The 19,168-nt window shown below is 44.8% G+C and overlaps 1 protein-coding gene across 4 annotated transcripts in view; it reads right to left on the reverse strand.

Annotated features, from left to right (window-relative positions):
- The window catches only part of GATA4 (GATA binding protein 4), a 78,870-nt gene extending 76,873 nt beyond the window's left edge, over window positions 1–1,997 (reverse strand). For all 4 annotated transcript variants that reach the window (XM_005209825.5, XM_005209826.5, XM_059888967.1 and 1 more), the window contains exon 1: window positions 1,928–1,997. The gene's annotated coding sequence lies outside the window, so the exon portion shown is untranslated. The remainder of the gene's footprint in view (window positions 1–1,927) is intronic.
- Window positions 1,998–19,168: the final 17,171 nt, after the last annotated feature.

The following is a 19,168-nucleotide window of genomic DNA, read 5'->3' on the forward strand; positions in this document are numbered from 1 at the left end:
CCCTCCTTTCTACTGTCCCCAGCGCTAAACCATCTCTGCACTTACACACGCTGAACTACAATTTTCCGCCCCATAAATCACTTGGCAAATATAACAAAGCATTAGAAAGTCATTTGAAATGGATATTTTATTGGGCTTGAGAAATAGAATGGGATAAAGAGCAACTTATTAATATTTCCTCAGTACCAACCACAGGAAACTGAGATTCTCACCTCCCTGCCAATTGAATTCACAAATGCAAAGTCACTTTCAGGAATGAATTCTTTAGAAGAAACAGGATATGTCTGTTTTGCTACAAATGAACTCTAATGAATTATGTTTAAAAAGTTTATAAAGCAGGACTTTTATATATCCTTTTATGCTAGGCTTATTTATTCAAATAAGACTAACAGAAATAAACAAGCAAACAAAAACCAACACATTACTACTAATAATAAAAAAAATCAATTTTGTGATGATAAATCATGGGATTCTAGTAGCCTTTCACAGTAAGATTTTCATTCAATTCAGAGGGGCACTTCCTTGATTTTGCCAAGCTAAAAACCTCTCAAATTCCCTTAATTTTGGAGAACACACAGAAGCCCGAGAATAAAAACCTTTGGGGGAAATGGGGAAGGTGAAGGGACTCAGAGTTGGGCAGGGGAAAGATAAGTCAGGCAGAACTTTTGAACCACCTGGCTGAAAGACTGCAAGAGGGAAACAGGAAAAGTTTCCATTCTCTTCTTTGCAGAGCTAATATTTGTAGTAACTGTACAGACACCAAGAGACTTTGCACTAACTCCTTCCCAGTTCCCGAAGAACGCTGCCTAGTCCTTGAAAGGCTACAGAGTTAAAATCTGCCATTATCTATTTCCAACTTTTGGGCCAGCGGAAAAAGCTCAACCTGCCTGGTTTCAAACCCCACAGAGCCTTCATTTTTTAAGCACTAATTTGTCATTCTCAACCGTGCCCTCTCAAAGCTATCCCTCTGTCTTCGCCACTGTATCTCCTTTTCTCAACTACTAATAAGATCCAAAGCTCATTTGTCCAAGGAATGGGTTTATAGGGAGCAGAGGTAATTTTGATGTGTTTGCAAAAACCATATGCAACCAAACTCTTGCAAGTACAAACTGAACTCAGAAAAGAAAAGCATGATCATTGAGGTACACCTGCAAGACCCACCCTCATCCCCTCCTTCCCACCACAAGTCTGGCTTCAGAATTAACGAAAAATTAAACCGGATACCAAGCCTGGTTGACTTTCGACCTGTTAATAGGTAAAGAAAATGATCAGATCCTGAAGGCCGTGAGGCCTGTTCACTAACTCACCAATGAAACCAACAAAAAATGCCAGTGAGATTTTTTCTGCCCCGAAAGCATCCTGGGCAAGTCTGATCTGGGTCAGGAAGGATTCTCCTAAGCTTTCCAACCAGGTTCTCAAGACAGAGTATCCACAGCAGGGACTCCAGGGGAAAGAAGGGCCATTGGGTGTGTTGGAGGAAGCAGAGGCAAGGGGCCTAGGGGCAACTGGCCCAATCTCTTGATATTTTTGCATGGTGCATATTCATTTTTTTTTTTTTTTTCTTGAGAGACTGCTCATCCCCATCAACTTCTGATTGTTCAAGCAGGAAGCCGAATCAGGAAATGAGAAACTAAAATGCCACCCGATTGTAAGAAAGAGAAACCAAGAAAATGAACCAGAGAGCGAAAGTGGGAAAGGAAGCCTTGCCTCTGTGACTTGGCCTGCAAAGAATCTCATCCTTCCTGTCCCCAAGGCCCAAGAGCCCTGTGCACCCTCGCTCCACACTGGCTGGTCCTCTCCCTGACCTCCTCCCCCCACCGACCGCCTCTCCTCCAGTCTCTCTGCTCCTGGCCCTCCCGACTCCCTCGGTGCATCTCCTGCTCTGCCCTGGTGAAGGGGTCACCAAGGGGGCCAGGTGGGGACTCACCCGGAGCAGAAGCGATGTTCCTGCAGCTCCTCGAAGCGTCCTTCAGTCCCGGGGACTCCAGGCTGTTCTCAGCGGGTGGGAGGGAGGCGTTGTGAGCTGTCTCCCAGCTCCCTCGGAGCTCCCAGCTTTCCCCTCGGAATTAGATAACAGGAAAAATAGATAAGAGAAGTGGTTCATTAATTCAGCAAGCCTTTTTTTTTTTTTTTTTGGTATCTGTGCAAGTGGAAGGAAACCCTCCTAGGAACTGAAGCCCTAGTTGGACATTAAAAAAATAATAGTCAGTGTTCACACGGTTCCAGAGATGCTTTTGAAAGTTCGCCCGCTCAGAAGGACCAGAGATCAACAGGAAAGAAACGGAAGGAATCGCTGTTCTTGGGGAGAAATGCTGATTCAGAGCATGGCTCCTCTACCCCAAGTCCCTCTCAGACTCTAGTCTTGTCCTTCTGAGCGGGGAGGGCTGCCCTGTGGTATTTGGTTGGTTTGTGCAGTCATCCTCTGAGGGCAGGAGTAATAATAACAGCAGTACAATTCTTCCCAGCATGGCAATTAAAAAAAATAAGGTCTTCAAAGCATTTGCTCTGTAGCATTTTCTGGACTCCTCAGGATAGGATCAGGAAGGCAGATTACATAATAATAAGAGATAATTGAGACAACTGAGCTCAGAGAAGTTAGGAACATGCCTGTGGTCCAGTCACACAGCAAGGAAGGGGATGGAGCCCATATAAGAACACATCAATTGACTCCTATTTTGGGGGGCTCTAAAATCACTGCAGATGGTGATTGCAGCCATGAAATTAAAAGACACTTGCTCCTTGGAAGAAAAGTTATCACCAACCTAGACAGCATATTAAGAAGCAGAGATGTTACTTTGCCAACAAAGGTCTGTCTAGTCAAAGCTATGGTTTTTCCAGTGGTCATGTATGGATGTGAGAGTTGGACTATAAAGAAAGCTGAGCGCCAAAGAATTGATGCTTTTGAACTGTGGTGTTGGAGAAGACTCTTGAGAGTCACTTAGACAGCAAAGAGATCCAACCAGTTCATCCTTTTTTTTTTAAATATAAATTTATTTATTTTAATTGGAGGCTAATTACTTTACAATATTGTATTGGTCTTGCCATACATTAACATGAATCTGCCATGGGTGTACATGTGTTCCCCATCCTGAACCCCCCTCCTACCTCCCTCCCCTAACGAGTCCATCCTAAAGGAAATCAGTCCTGAATATTCATTGGAAGGACTGACGCTGAAGCTGAAACTCCAATACTTTGCCCACCTGATGTGAATAACTGACTCATTGGAAAAGACCCTGATGTGGAAAAGATTGAAGGTGGGAGGAGAAGGGGACAACCGAGGATGAGATGGTTGGATGGCATCACCGACTCAATGGACATGAGTTTGAGCAGGCTCCGGGAGTTGGTGATGGACAGGGAAGCCTGGCATGCTGCAGGCCATGGTGTCGCAAAGAGTCGGACACAACTGAGCGAATGAACTGAGTCCAGTAATAAAGAAATCAATGGGTTCTTAAAATTGAAAGAGACCTCAGAATTCAGTCTCTTTCACAAAGCAGAAATTCCCTGTGATGTGACTAGCTGCACTCTAATTGAATACCCTTGGTGATGGGGAGCTCATCCCTTTACATTGCATGGAGGTACAGCTCTACTGGCCACCACACTTCCCTGTCCCCCAGGTGACCCAGAATTGTGGGCTATGCCAGGCACACAGAAAGAGACAGGAAGAGGCAGTTGCAGCATGATTTGAGGAACCAGGCAAACCAGGTCTCTTGACAGGTCTGCTGTGGAATTCTCTCCTGTCATGTCTGGCATTGTTTAGGGTAAGTTTCTCCTGTGGAGTCAGTGTCCCTCAAAGGCAATTCTTAATAATAATAAGAAGAAACAGAATGCCTTTGTATTTTTAACATATTTCCCTCTTCACAGTCTCCAGAATTCTTACAACAATCTCTGCAAGGAAAGGAAAGAACAATTTATAAGTAATACAAGTTATTACTTATTTCCAAATGTAGTCCAGAAACCCAGAACAGAAAAGGTGAAAGAACTGCCAGAAATTAAAGAACAAATGTTTGGTGGAAAAGCAACTAGAGAGATGAAGGCCTGGGAAAAAAGGGAAAACATAAGGGAAGATAAATATTTTTTTCCTTCCAAGAATTTTTAGTTATGAATATTTTTGGAAGTGATAAATAAGGTGTCTATTATTGTTATCTGTCTCTATACTCTTCCCCTGCCAAATAACTTGTAGAAACTATGCCACAGGAAGATTTTAGTGTACAACTCCCTGTGATGTCAGATCATTAAAATTCCTAATGTGTGGGCTGAGCAGGACAAGATGGTGATGCAGAAGCAGGGTCATACCCGCTTTTTTTGGGGGGGGGGTGTCTCTTAATTTTACCAGAGGACTGCCCTTTCCCCTGTAGCCTCTCTTCATGAAGTTTAAACAATTATTATGGTAAATACGTATACTTATATATATACACAGTATGTAGACACAGGCACAGTCATAAAGAATCTGCCTGTCGGTGCAGGAGATGCAAGAGATGTGGGTTTGATCCCTGGGTCAGGAAGATATCCTGGAGTAGGAAATGGCAACCCACTCCAGTATTCTTGCCTCGAAAATTCAATGGACAGAGGAGCCTGGCAGGCTATAGTCCATGGGGTCGCAGAGTCAGGCGTGACTGAGCACACACACATATATATAACATAAAATTTACCATCTTAACCACTTTTAAGAGTTCAGTTCAGTGACTTCCCCGGTGGCTCAGATGGTAAAACGTCTGTCTACAAAGCGGGGGACCTGGGTTCGATCCCTGGGTCGGGAAGATCCGCTGGAGAAGGAAATGGCAATCCACTCCAGTACTATTGCCTGGAAAATCCCATGGACAGAGGAGCCTGGTGGGCTATAGTCCTGGTGGGCTATAGAGTCGGACACGACTGAGCGACTTCACTTCAGCGACACTAATTGTATTCAGATTGCTGTACAGCCATCACCACCATTCGCCTCCAGAATTTTTTCATCTTCTTCAACCAAAACTCTGTCCCTGTTAAATAACACTTCCCCGTTCCTCCTCACTGCAGGCCCTGTTACTCATCATTCTACTTCCTGTCTCTTTAAATTTGACTACTCTAAGCACCTCATACAAAGAGGAATCACACAGTATTTGTCCTTTGGTGACTGGCTTATTTCACCGAGCACAGTGTCTTCACGGTTCATCCATTGCTGTGGCCTATGTCAGAATTTCCTTTCTTTGGAGTATTACTCAGCCATAAAAAGAAATGAATTTGAGTCAGTTGTACTGAGGTGGATGAAACTAGAGCCCATTATACAGAGTGAAGTAAATCATAAAGAAAAAACACGTATTGTATATTAACATATATATATGGAACCTAGAAAAGCGGTACAGTTCAGTTCAGTCACTCAGTCCTGTCCAACTCTTTGTGACCCCATGAATCACAGCTCGCCAGGCCTCCCTGTCCATCACCAACTCCCGGAGTTCACTCAGACTCACGTCCATCGAAGTCAGTGATGCCATCCAGCCATCTCATCCTCTGTCGTCCCCTTCTCCTCCTGCCCCCAATCCCTCCCAGCATCAGACTCTTTTCCAATGAGTCAACTCTTCGCATGAGGTGGCCAAAGTACTGGAGTTTCAGCTTTAGCATCATTTCTTCCAAAGAAATCCCAGGGCTGATCTCCTTCAGAATGGACTGGTTGGATCTCCTTGCAGTCCAAGGGACTCTCAAGAGTCTTCTCCAACACCACAGTTCAAAAGCATCAATTCTTCGGCGCTCAGCCTTCTTCACAGTCCAACTCTCATATCCATACATGACCACTGGAAAAACCACAGCCTTGACTAGATGGACCTTTGTTGGCAAAGTAATGTCTCTGCTTTTCAATATGCTATCTAGGTTGGTCATAACTTTTCTTTCAAGGAGTAAGTGTCTTTTAATTTCATGGCTGCAGTCACCATCTGCAGTGATTTTGGAGCCCAGAAAAATAAAGTCTGACACTGTTTCCACTGTTTCCCCATCTATTTCCCATGAAGTGATGGGACCAGATGCCATGATCTGGTACAGATGAAGCTATTTGCAGGGAAGGAATGGAGACGCAGATGTAAAGAATGGACTTGTAGATACAATGGAGGAAGGAGAGAGTAGGATCAATTGAGAAAGTCGCATCGACTTATATACACTATCATGTGCAAAATAGATAGCAAGGGGGAAGTTGCTGTATAGCACAAGGAGCCCAGCCTGACGCTCTATAATGACCTAGAAAGGTGGGATGGGAAGAGGGGAGGGAGGCTCCAGATGGAGGGGTGGGCTGTGTGCGAAGTCGCTTCAGTCATGCCTGACTCTGTGCAACACTATGGACTGTAGCCGCCACGCTCCTCTGTCGATGGGATTCTCCAGGCAGGAATACTGGAGTGGGTTGTCATTTCCTTCTCCAGGGGATCTTTCCAACCCAGGGATCAAACCCGCATCTCCTGTATTGCAGGCAGATTCTTTACCATCTGAGCCAATGGAGGGGGTATATATATTAATATAATTATGACTGGTTTGCATTGTTGTATGGCAGAAACCAACACAACACTGTAAAGCAATTTTCCACCAATTAAAAAATAAAAAGAATTTCCTTCCTTTTTAAGGTTGAATAATATTCTATTGCACATATACAACACTTCTATTTATCATCATCCGTGAATGGCTATTTTGGCTATTGTGAATAATGCTGCTATGAACAGGGGTGTGCAAACATCTATTCTAGTTCTGTTTTCAGCTCTTTTGCGTTATATCCACAGAAGTGGAATTGCTGGATCATATGGACCAGTGTAAGCTAAATTTTTTGAGGAGCTGCCGTACTGTTTTTGTTTTGTTGTTTTATTTTCAGCCCTGCAGTATGTGGGAACTTAGTTCCGCCAGCAGGGATCAAACCCGTGACTCTTGCAGTGGAAGCACAGAGCCTTAACAAGACTGCCAGGGAAGTCCCCGTCATGCTATTTTTTCCCACCCCTTGTGGAGTTCTGATTTAAAATGGGTAGAGGATGTCTCCATCCCCCTGAAAAAATGAAGAGCTGAGGCAGCTGCACCTACTTACTCCAGCTGGGGCTCTATCCAGGCAGATCGATGCCTGCTCAGAGGCTCCCAACATCCGCTCTGCTGTCCACTCCCTCCATCTTCCACACGTGACCACAAGTTGGGGTCCTCACAGCTTCACTGTCCAACCAACAAGGTCAAGGAGAGAAACACAAGTTCCAGACAGCACGCTTTTATGTTCAGAAATTTAAAAAGCAAAACTAATCACGGGAGCATTAATGCAATCTCCTGTGTCTTTGTTTCTTCCCATGTTACTGAACGTTTTTTGTGAGGTAGAGGCAAGCCCATTTTTGTCCCCTGTGGTTTCAAACTTTCCAGAGGTTTTGTATATTTTGGGGAACTTGAAACTCTGTTGTCCTGAGGCCTAGCCTGGGGCTCTGGCCATACAGTCCAGGTCAGGGCCAGTCTTTCCTGGGAGGATGGGAGCCCTTGCTCTCTTACTGCCCATGGGCGGGGAGTAGGGTGGTGAGATGTGCCCAGGAACTCAGATTAGGCAAGGGGTAAGGAAGCCCCCTGCCAGCTGCTCCTTCGTATGTTGGTTCGACAAAAAACTTACTGTCATCTACACACCCCTGCTTGTTATGTATTAGGGCAGAGGGTAAAACCCAGGGATGATGAAGATGATGTTAACTGCTAATGAAACCAGCCAGAACTCTCTAAAAACCACTCAAAACCTACCCCTGGGAGAAGATCAGAGAGAGAACTTCTGAGGAACATTCATTACAGATCTGCTGTCCCTGATCTTCAAACATACACACGCGTGCACACATACACACTTTTTTTTTTTTTTACTAGTTTTTATTATGGAAGTGTGGCATAGCCACTGCTAAAATTAAAAGTACTGTAGAACGTGAAAAGTGATGGTCTTTCTCATCGCCGTCACCTCCCCCTTCATCAGATCCCTCTGAAATTCTGACTTTTCTTCTGAAGACTTCTATTTTCCTGGGTGGTTTGACATTGAACATGTGATTAAGAGATAGCCTCCAGAAATCACATTTCTTACTCTTGTGTGAGCAAATTAATGGATATTTTTCAGCCTCAGCCTTCAAATGTGTGAAATGGGTATGAAAATAATTTTTATCTCATAGGGTTCCCGTGAACCTGAGATTCCTGAGATGGGAATCACTTAGTATGTTGCCAGGCACATAGATGAATGAATCGATAGATGAACAAATAAATAAAATATTACTAACTGTGGACAGAAGGGGAAGCTTGAATTCAGCCCAGTGACCCTGTTCAGGCTACCTGTGCTGACCTGTGTCCAGGCTGGAGCTCTGTGGACAGCTGCCTGACAAGCGTTGACCATCTGTGAACGCTCCATCTGGCCCTGGAGCTCGTGGCTGTGCTGTGTTCGGCAGGTGGCTCCCCCGTATTGTTGTGACAGAAGTATTGGTAAGTGTGTCCCCTGGGGCTGGGAGGTCCCTGTCATGTGGGCAGAGGTAAGGACAGTTTGAAGACAAGTGCCTTCTGGGCCAGGCTCTGGCTTGGCTCTGTATATTCACTCTGTTCTGACCTTTGTTCTCTGTCCCAGCCTGTCAGGCTTTGATTTTTTTTTAACATTGAGATAAATTTTGCATATCATAAAATTCATTCTTTTAATTAAAAAAAATTTTAAGTATTGTTTTATTATGGTAAATCACATGATATAAAACATACTATTTTAATCTTATTTAACTATAAAGTTCAATGGTGCTTAATACATTCACATTATTGTGCAACTCTCAACTTTCACCATCATCCATCTCCCCAATTTTTCACCTTCCTAATGGAAACTCTGTTCCTCTTAATAACAACACTAGCTCCCCATTCCTGTCTCCCCAACCCACCTCACACCCTGCGCCTGGCCCCTGGCCAATTTGAAGATGTACTCAGAATTCTCCTGAGACTTTATAACCGGAGATGCTTGTACTTTCTGACTCTATGAATTGGACTATTCTAGGTACCTTGTATAAGTGGAATCAAACAGTAAAATTCATCCTTTAAAATGTACAGTTCAGGGGCTTTTGGTATATTCACAAGGCTGTGCAAACCATCACCACCATCTAAACTCAGAATGTTTTGGGGTCATAATTTGATTGGATTTAGCAGGTTTATTCGGAGAAAGGCAATGGCACCCCACTCCAGTACTCTTGCCTGGAAAATCCCATGGATGGAGGAGCCTGGTAGGCTGCAGTCCATGGGGTCGCTAAGAGTCGGACATGACTGAGCGACTTCTCTTTCCCTTTTCACTTTCATGCATTGAAGAAGGAAATGGCAACCCACTCCAGTGTTCTTGCCTGGAGAATCCCAGGGACGGGGGAGCCTGGTGGGCTGCTGTCTATGGGGTCGCACAGAGTCGGACACGACTGAAGTGACTTAGCAGCAGCAGCTGCAGGTTTACTGAAAACTTCTTAGAGAAAGTCCCAGACTTTTTAGTTCTCGTGGCCCTTGGGGTTGTTTTGGTCTAACCCCATTCCAGCTTCACCTTCTGGGTCTGCCTCCCACCTGATCATACCCGGTCCTTCCTGCTCTTCATGTTGACTTGGTGAACCAGGACCGCGGCTTTGAATGGTGGCTCTGCGCTGGGTTCTCACCCTCGCCAGGCACCACCCTGAGCTCTCCATGTTCATGTTTTCTTATCCTTTTATTTATTTATTTTTTAATATTTTTGAAGTATAGTTGCTTTACAATGTGTTATCCTTTTCTGCTATACCGCAAAGCGAACCAGCCATATATACACTAATGCATATAAGTGGAATCTAGAAAAAATGGTGCTGCTGCTGCTAAGTGACTTCAGTCGTGTCCGACTCTGTGCGACCCCATAGACGGCAGCCCACCAGGCTCCCCCGTCCCTGGGATTCTCCAGGCAAGAACACTGGAGTGGGTTGCCATTTCCTTCTCCAGTGCATGAAAGCGAAAAGTGAAAGTCAAGTGGCTAAGTCGTATCCGACTCTTAGCGACGCCATGGACTGCAGCCTACCAGGCTCCTCTGTCCATAGGATTTTCCAGGCAAGAGTACTGGAGTGGGGTGCCATTGCCTTCTCCAAAAATGGTGCACATGAACCTATTTTCAAAGCAGAAATGAGACATGGGCATAGAGAACAAACATATCCTTTTATTTTATCTAGGTTCACAGAAATCCCTTGAACCCTGACATGTTGCTCACTGTGCTGCTGACTCTCTGAACTGGCTAACTCTGATACTGTGCCCTCCTCAGCTTGGGGATGTCCTCCTATCCTCCCTGGTAAATCACGCCAACAGCCAACTGTGTCACAGGTGACGGTGACCAAGTGTTCACATTGTTCTCACTGGACCTTCCCATTAATCCTGTGTGTTCAAGAGGCAAAGCCCTCTCCCTCCTTTGAAACTGCCCCTGGGCATTTCCCCACATGAGAGCCATCTGAGTCCTGTCCCTCCGGACACTCCAGCTCAGCACTTCATTATTAACGCTTTACTGGCCTTTTACTCAACCCATGTCTTCATAAAGCTGAGATTCAGTGTGTTCATATTTGCAATCTGCTGCTATTGCTAAGTCACTTCAGCCGTGTCTCTTTTCAATCCTATGGACTGGAGCCTGCTAGACTCCTCTGTCCATGGGATTCTCCAGGCAAGAATACTGGAATGGGTTGCCAATGCCTTCTCCAGGGGATCTTCCTAACCCAGGGATCAAGCCCATGTCTCCTGCATTGGCAGGTGGATTCTTTACTGCTGGTGCCACCCGATCTCCTACCTCTCGTGTTTATATGTGAATTGTGCATTTGGGTTCATCTTGTTTCTCTTTTTGGAAAGTGAAGTCTGCAGGGATGGGGACCACTTGGTAATTTCCCTTTCAAGGGCAGAGAGGACTCCTTTGGAGGGCTGGTCCTGGGTCTTGACTTCTCTCATCCCTTCTTCAAGTGGCAGAATCCTCCTTCCTATGGGATACTTGTTCCTTGTGGCTTAGTTGGAGCAGGTATCCCAAGCTGGCCAATTTGAAGATGTATTCAGAATTTTCCTGAGACTTTCTAACCGGAGAAAGCCATCTGTCTATTCCAGCTGGGTTCCAAAGTTGGTGGGATGTATGTCTTCAGGCTGCACATTTGGAAGAGAGCCTGCTGGATCGTGAAGACTCTTATGACATATTTTAATCCCCTAGATTCAACTCTGCCTTTATTAAGATAATCTGAATTATTTTAGACTCTTAGAACTGAAAAAGTCCTAGGCTGCACAAACAGAATAATCCAGGATTCTGTTGACTTGATTGGTCCTTATAAATGTGGAGACTGTGGAATGAAATAAACTAAATTTCCTTTCTTCTAATGGTTTGACAAGCAATTTATATCAAATTCTAAATGATCATGCTTTGCTCTGACATTCCATGTTTTAAAAGGAAGAAGGTGCAGTTATTGTTCTCATCCCAGACCAGCATCTATGCTTAATTGAAAGAGAGACATGGTACTGAAATGGGAGGAAACTCATTACAGCCCCAGGCTCTTCTCTTTACAGGTTTTTCTCATAGGAAAGTCCCTTGGCTGCTGATACACCACGGATTTGCATACACATATAATCATAGGAAGATGCAAAGACAGCGCAGAGTACAGGTACTCTTTACCTGTTTCCCTCAATGATTACGTCTGACATAAGGTACAACGTCAAAACCAGGAGACTGACATAGTGCCATGTGTATAGTTCTGTGTCATTTGATCCCACGTAATTAACGGTTGATCTTGTATTCTGCAACCGTAGAGAACTCATTTCTGCATTCCAGAGTGCTTTCTTTCATAGGTTCTTTAGGGTTTTCTATTTATATGACCGTATCATCTGCGAATAGCCATGCTTTTATTTCTCCCTGTATTCCTTTTATTTCTTTTACTTGCTTTATTATTTTGGCTAGAACTTCTGGTAACACTATGTTGAACGGAAGGGTTGGGAGTGGAAATCCTCATCTTAGTCTCAATTTTATGGAGAAACCATTCAGTCTTTCACCATTAAGTATGATGTTAGCCGTAGGTCTCTTGTAAATGCTCTCTATCAGGACGAGAAAATATTCCTTTGTTTCTGGTTTACAGAGAGTTTTCATCATAAACAGATGTCAAATTTTGTGGAAAGCTTTTTTCTGTACCAATTGATATGATCTCATGACTTACCTTTTTTTAGCCTATTAATGTGGTGAATTACACTGAATAGTTTTCAACTACTGAACCAACTTTGCATCTCTGCAATAAATCTCTTAGTCATGGTACGTAATTCTTTTGAGCTGTTGTATTCTATCTGCTAACATTTTGTTAAGATTTTTGCATCTATATAAATGAGAGACATTGGTCTGTCATGTTCTTTTCGTGTATTTCTTAGCTTTCTTTTGGTACCACTAGCCTCATAAAATGCCCTGGGAAACGTCTCCCCATGTATATTTTCTGGAGGAGACTGTGTGAAGCTGGTGAGATTTCTTCATAACACTTGGTAGAATTCTTCAATAAAATCCTCTGGGCCTGGATATTTCTTTGGGGGGGAATAAAATTATAAATTCAGCTTTCTTAAGAGTTGCAGGGCTATTCAAAAGGTCTATTTTATATTAAATAGGTTGTGAGGAACTGGATTTCTTTAGATTTATCCTGTTTGAGCTTCACTAAACTTTCTGAATCTCCAAGTTTATATCTTTTTTCAGATTTGGAACTTTTAAGTATTTTTAATTTTTATTTTTTTAAATTTTTAAAATTTATTTTCAGCCGTACCCATTTCTTTTCTCTTCTGGAGCTCCAGTGACTTGAATGTTAACTCTTTTGTTACCAGACTAAAACAGAATTTGTTATTTATCTGAAATTCAAATTTAACTGGGTGTCCAGAGTTTTTATTTGCAAATGTGGCAACTCTAAGTGTGGAGAAAACTTGCAACAATTTTGGGGTCCGTGGACGGAGGGGTGTGTTGATGGGAATGGTATGTGTATGCACACGTGTGTGCTAGGTCACTTCGGTTGTGTCTGACTCCAGGCAACCCCATGGACTGTAGCCCGCCAGGCTCCCCTGTGCATGGAATTCTCCAGGCAAAAATACTGGAGTGACTTTCCATGCCCTCCTCCAGGGGGTCTTCCAGACCCAGGGATCGAACCCATGTCTCTTCTGTCTCCTGCGTTCCAGGCGGGTAATTTACCATTAGTGCCACCTGGGAAGCCCTGTGTGTGAATAGGGGGTGGGTTCCTTATATTTGGGGGTGACTGGAGCACCTGCTCATGAAAGAAACCTGTTCCAAGGTTTGGATTAGTCCATTATGCGCACCCAGAGCTCAGCATAAATGAGTGTGTTATGAGGTGGTGTTTGAATTGGGTCCTGGTGGATTTCCCAGGAAGGTAATCCACATACAGGCCACATGATGCTTGCTCGTTGCACCTGCTGTCCTCAGGGTTCTTCTTTTACGATTTGTTTTTCTCAGGTCACTCACGCACACTGACTTACTGCTGCCTCCGAGCCTCCCTCCGTCAGACTGGCCTCTGACTCATCAGTGGTGGCTGAGTCCACAGGCCAACACACTTGGGTGCTTTTGGGCTAAAGGGGAAGAAACCGAGCCAGGAGGAGCCAGGCTGAGTCAGTGCTTTTCTGGGAGTAAAGTCTCCCCTTAGGAAGGTGAATGAACTGTTCTCACCTCGGTCCACAGTCACATTTTCCTGGTTCCAGTGGAGAGTACATCCTACCCCGTCCTCCACGCTCCCCGCTGCCCCACACACACTGTTGTATCCCAGGACAGGTTGCTCCTGGTTGTTGAGTAGTGAGACTTGAGAATCTCACCCCCTTTTCAATGAAAAAAAAAAATCAATACAAACGTTCAGAGTCAGGTTTGTAGCTAGGAAAGATCTGGAAATACATGTCTAACTTAAAGCTAGTTCACTGGGGAGAGCAAGATAAGAGACTGGGGAGTCACGGTGGAGTACACTTTTACACTTCTGTATAAAAGCACTTTGGCAAAGAGAGCGTCACAACTTAAGAGACCAGTGCCAATGCAGTAACATTAGAGACTAACATTTAAACGAAAACACACCCTCAAGCATGACTATTTCCATGCATTTTGAAATACTGCTTTCCCCAGACACACACTCAGCACAACTGCAACTGTAGTATACGTACTGCTTTTTGTTTGTTTTAATTTTTATTGGAGTACAGATGCTTAACAATGTTGTGTTAGTTTCTGTTGTATTGCAAAGTGAATCAGCTATACATATACATATATCCCCTCTTTTTTGCGTTTCCTTCCCACTTAGGTCACCACAGAGCATTGAGCAGAGTTCCCTGTGCTTCACAGTAGATTCCTACTAGCCATCCATTTTATACATAGTAGTGTATATATGTCAATCCCCATTATATTCTGCTAGGTTGCTTAACATTGTATCCTTACTGATTCTCCGCCTTGCTAAAAATTCTAAGTATCACTCTTCAGGAGAGAAGGATGGACTTTGAGCTCCCAGTGACTTGTAGCTCGAACTTATCTTCCCTGGATACTGACCTGACCAGCAGAGGGAAAGTGGGGAGGGGAGTATGTGTGTTTTTCCTTTTTTCCGTTTGGAAAATGAGCCACTGGAAGTAGGTTCTCTCTGGCGATCTCTCCAGGCATCATCTATCACCGTCCCAAAGCACATCATACATAATGATCATTTAGACATAATTCTTTGTAAATCTTTATTTAATCCACCAGCCTTCCTGTTTTAAGATCACTTGGTGAAACACAGCTCATTTATCCTGACGATAGCTACATGGTGGTACATACAGTTTTCCCTTTCATAGGTGGAGAAACTGAGTCTGGAGGTGTGGGTGATTTATCCCAGCATCAGCCTCTTATCAGGGCAGCCCTGAGTTTGGCTTCCCTGTGGTATGGTTGATGGATTGCAGATATCTTCATGGAGCAGACATTATGGGAAGGCTTAGGTATGATTATTAAATAGATTCATCATCTTTCTGCCATCTTCCTTTTTTTTTTCCCCCTCTTTGGATTCCAATCACTAATTCTCTGATGCATTTCTTTGGGACATATTCATGAACAGGTCCTTGGAACACACACACACACACACACACACACACATACACGATAATTTGGTCGCACCTACAAAGAAGATAAAGCCAAAGGGAGCCTGCAAAAGAATCTATAGATAAAAAGTCTGGTATCTGAGCAGGTAACACCCAATTACAACAGAGCTGTGTTGACTTACACTTTTCCTTATCAGGGGAATCAGGGATTCATGTAAATCAGAAAAGGATTTGATGGATGCTACTTCATTGGGGTTTCCAGCCAAAGGACAGGTCTGGTTAAACAAAATATATATCCTTCTTATCTACAGTGGCAAGTCTCATGCAACTCCCAGCCTCTCTTCCACTCCTCCAAGCCTTATAAAGACCAGGGCCTTATCTAGAGTTTGTAAGAGCCTCATGTCTAGCAGAGTCTGTGCTAAAATCACTCTGACAATGCTGCAACTCTGGCCCAACCCAAGGCATTTGGGCAGACAGACAATCTTGTCTTATCTTCAATTGTCTAGGCAATAAATGTCTTTTTCTTCAGATGCATGTTTAGACTAGCCCAGGGGAGAGGACAGGTAACGTCTCTCTTGATGGAAGAAGACTTGTAGATTGGAGGGACTTAAAAATTGGTCCGTGAGGTTCAAGGGCCCTGGTGGGAAAGAATAGGCTTGAAGGGAGAAGTTGCTGCCTCATACCAGCAACAAACTGGTGCAGAAAAGAGCGCACCCCTGACAATCATGGAGATGGCTCTTCGGGGGAGCAGGAAGCCTGAGTTTTGGAGATAAAGAAATAGGGATGGATTGAAGCAGAGAGGTGAAGGTGGTGAGGGAGGGTGGCTGAAATTAGATGTGAAGGGGTGGCTGGGATTTTGCTGACCTCTGAAGTCTGTTGGTGTCCGGCAGGCGGTTGGGGGTGGTGAGTGGATGCGGGAGGTGGAGTCAGAGAGCTGGGTGGGGCTCTGCCTTTTACCTGCAGGGAGGCCTGGCCCAAGCCCTTCCCACCCCGGCTGTTCAGCTGCTCCTTGCCGAGTGTGCCCAGGGATGCAGGAGGGCAGCAACAGTGCCAGCTTTGCCTGAGCTCAAGTTCATGGCCCTGGAACTCGCACAGGGTGAGCAAGGAGTCTCAACTCATGCTTCAAACACTGCAGTGAAACAGCCTCACCCTTCCTGGATAAAGCACTTCAAAATTGCATAGGTCTGCTGGCATTTTTTCACCAGCTGTTTAGTGTAAACTTATTTTCCTTTTTTAGTTCTGATTTGCATGTCCTTAATGATTCATGACATCACTTTGTCAACAAAGGTCCATCTAGTCAAGGCTATGGTTTTTCCAATGGTCGTGTATGGATGTGAGAGTTGAACTATAATGAAAGCTGAGCACCGAAGAATTGATGCTTTTGAACTGTGGTGTTGGAGAAGACTCTTGAGAGTCCCTTGGACTGCAAGGAGATCCAACCAGTCCATCCTAAAGGAGATCAGTCCTGGGTGTTCATTGGAGGGACTGATGTTGAAGCTGAAACTCCAATACTTTGGCCACCTGATGAGAAGAGCTGACTCGTTGGAAAAGACCCTGATGCTGGAAAAGATTGAGGGCAGGAGAAGAAGGGGATGATAGAGGATGAGATGGTTGGATGGCATCACTGACTCAATGGACATGGGTTTGGGTGGACTCTGGGAGTTGGTGATGGACAGGGAAGCCTGGCATGCTGCGGTACGTGGGGTCGCAAAGAGTTGGACACGACTGAGCGACTGAACTGAACTGAATGATTCGTGAAAGCACTTTTCATGTACTTACTGGTTCTTTGTGTATTTTCTTTGGAGAGATGTCTATTCAAGTCCTTTACTCATTTTAAATGGGGTGATCTGATTTCTCTATTGTTGAGTTGTAGGACTGTCTTGAGAATCCCTTGGACTGCAAGGAGATCCAACCAGTCCCTCCTAAAGGAAATCAGTCCTGAATATTCATTGAAAAGACTGATGCTGAAGTTGAAACTCCAATACTTTGGCCACCTGATGCAAAGAAATGACTCATTTGAAAAGACCCTGGTTCTGGGAAAGATTGAAGGTGGGAGGAAAAGGGGCCGACAGAGGATGAGATGGTTGGATGGCATCGCTGACTCAATGGACATGAGTTTGGGTGGACTCCAGGAGTTGGTGATAGACAGGGAGGCCTGGCATGCTGTAGTCCAAGGGGTTGCAAACAGTCGGACATGACTGAGTAAACTGAACTGAACTGAGTTGTAGGAGTTCTTGACATAGTCTGGATGGTAACTCCTAATCGGGAATAGAATTGGCAAATATTTGATGCCATTCTGAAAGATGCCTTTTCACTTCACTGATTGTATCTGTAAAAAAAAAATTTTTTTTGGCCACTCCCCACATGGCTTTGCAGGATCTCAGGTCCCCCACCAGAGATGGAACCTGGGCCACAGCAGTAAAAGCCTAGAATCCTAGTCTTCAGATGCACCAAGGTTTGATGTAGTCCAGTGGATTTTTTGTTTTTCTTGTCTGTGCTTTAGCCTGTCTTAGTTTTAAGCCATTCTTGGTCTATGCGGCCACTAGGGCTTGTAACATTAGACTAGCTTGGAGAGAGGCATTTTGTCACTTGTCTTTGAGGTGTTTGCTGCCTTCTCCCTTCAACTGACTCTAGTTTAAGATCCTCCTAAGTTACTTTCTAAGGTGTGACCATTTTGTCTACTTCAGATGCCAGCCTGTGATTAATTTTATTTTTGTTGCTAAAAATTATATTTTAACTGTAAAATTAATTCACACTCACTGGATATGTTTTGGAAAACATATGCAAAGAAGAAAGCAGGAACCCCTCATAAAACACGTGTTCAGATAGAGCCTCACATCACCTTCTGATTTACTTCTGTCCAGGCTTCATAGAGGGAGAGGGGGCTGGTATGTAGACAGAGAAACGGCTACACAGACGTAGATGTGTATTTTCATAGTTGCCGTCAGCCTGTGTTTCATTCCTTCTCTCTTCCTGGACCTCCAACATCCACCCACTCTGTCTCAGCTTCTTATGTCACTGAGAAAACAGGAGCCACCCATGTGCTGCCAGCCCCTGCCTCTGCCTCTGGGCTTGTCTGCCTCTCCTTCTCGTCTGGGCATACCCACACTGTCCTTGCTCTTACATGAGCCACTGTCTCCCTGCCTTCTTGCTGACTTCATTCCTTCCCCACGTTCAAGGACGTGGCTCTAGCAAACCTCCCTTCTCTCTTTAGACTCACCTGTTCTTTCCTGGATTGTTCCCACCACCATCAGACACAGTATGGTAACTCCCTTCTTTAAAACTAAATTTTTCCTTCTTTAAGTCCATATTCCTCTGAAAAAAGTGAAGACCATACACCCATTCTCTGAAGGATGAGCAGGTGCTCTTGGTTGTGGCATGAGGTACTTATACCGAGGTCACAGAGGAAGTGCTAGAAGGGCCAGCTGGGGTCAGGGTGCTCAGGGCTTTGAGCGCTCCATTCTGTGTAAGGTGGGGAATCATTTAGGACTTCTGGGCATGAAACCTGGGGGCCCCTGGTGTTGCCCAGCAAGGTTACTATATGCAGCAGTAAGGAGGGTGGGGAGGTCAGTGTCCCGGCCCAGACGGGAGGGGATGACAGCAGAGTGTGTGACTATCTATGAAAAGACGGTTTCCTCACTTTTTACAAATGGGCCAGAGAAGAAGATGCAAAGGCAGGTGGTTTCTACAATGCAGAGTTGGGACATTGTCCTGGAAGTGAGGCTTCCACCACAGAGAGAGGTGATGAGGTTTGTCACCTGGGTCTTCCAGAGAGTCAGCTGGGATGACTGATGAGGGTGTGAGAGGTCCAGGGCTCCCTGGGAACAAGGGCAGGCTGGTCCTGCTGCTCCCCGCAAGACCCTTGGGGCGAGTGGTCCACAGTGCCCCACCCCCGGGCTTGGAAGGAGATGAGGAGGATGCTTCTGGGGATGGTCTCTTGATTTTATTCTCCACCAGTTATTAACAGTAACAAGGTGAGAGAGCCTCTGTAGAATGGATTTCCTGGGAAAGCAGGAAAAGGGAGGACTTTTCCTTCCTGGGATCCAGGAAGGAAAATGGGGTGGTGGTGAAGGTTTGGGGTGAAGCCCATAGCTGCTCCCACCCCCTTGTTACAAGTAACAAGACCACAGGGATACAGATAGGCTGGAAGATGGGGTGAGGCAGGAGAAGCAGA

The sequence above is a fragment of the Bos taurus genome, chromosome 8, assembly GCF_002263795.3.
Source record: "Bos taurus isolate L1 Dominette 01449 registration number 42190680 breed Hereford chromosome 8, ARS-UCD2.0, whole genome shotgun sequence".
In the NCBI taxonomy this organism is placed as follows: Eukaryota; Metazoa; Chordata; class Mammalia; order Artiodactyla; family Bovidae; genus Bos; species Bos taurus.